Source organism: Octopus bimaculoides, chromosome 11, assembly GCF_001194135.2.
Source record: "Octopus bimaculoides isolate UCB-OBI-ISO-001 chromosome 11, ASM119413v2, whole genome shotgun sequence".
NCBI classification, from domain to species: Eukaryota; Metazoa; Mollusca; class Cephalopoda; order Octopoda; family Octopodidae; genus Octopus; species Octopus bimaculoides.
Genome location: NC_068991.1, coordinates 29638023 through 29638888, shown reverse-complemented (window position 1 = coordinate 29638888; position 866 = coordinate 29638023). Strand labels below are relative to the sequence as shown.

At 45.8% G+C, this 866-nt stretch overlaps 1 pseudogene; it reads right to left on the bottom strand.

Annotated features, from left to right (window-relative positions):
• Positions 1-524: 524 nt before the first annotated feature.
• LOC128249128 (5S ribosomal RNA) lies at positions 525-643 on the bottom strand (annotated as a pseudogene).
• Between the last annotated feature and the right edge of the window lie 223 nt (positions 644-866).

The window sequence follows — 866 nt, the reverse complement described above, 5'->3', positions numbered from 1 at the left end:
TGGATGTGCGTGTGTGTGTGGGATTGTGATGTATGGGGGATTGTGAGTGTTAGGTACGTGTGCGTGTGTGTGTATGCGCGTGTGTGTTTATGTGTGTCTGTATGTGTGTGTCCGTGTGTGTGTATATTTTTTGTGCGTGCGCGTATGTGTATACTGTGTATGTTTTCGTGTGTGCGTGTGTGTGTGTATGTTGTGTATATGTGCGTTCCTCTGTGTGTGTGTGTGTGCATGTGTTTGCTTACGTACGTGCGTGCAAGTGTGTGTGTCATTGTGTGTGTGTGCGTGCAAGTGTGTGTGTATGCCCCTTGTGTGTGTAGTTGTATGCGTGTTTGTGTGAATGTGTGTCGTGTATGTGAGAAGACGAGCTTCTTTCAGTTTCCGTCTACCAAATCGACTCACAAGGTTTTGGTTGGTCCCAGGATATAGTAGAAGACACCTGCCCAATGTGTCATGCAGTAGGACTGAACCCGGAATCATGTGGTTGGGAAGCAAGTTTCTTTCCACATATCTGCGCCTGTGTAAGATGCTTTCAACACCTAGGTTTCCTAAGCGGTCACCCATCTAAGTACTCACTAGGGTCGACATTGCGAAACTTGGGTGATCGGACGAGAACCTGTGCATTCAACGTGATATGGCCGTATATCTATATTCTTTCATTCTTATATTTGTTTTTGTCACTTTGACTGCGGTCATGCTATAGCACCACCGTAAAGGATTTTGTCGAAGAAATCGACACCAGGACTTATTCTTTGTAAGCCTAGTACTTATTATATCGGTCTATTTTGCCGAACCGCTAAGTTACGGGGTCTTAAACACACCAACATCGGTTATCAAGCGACGGTGCTGTGAGGGGGGGACAAACACAG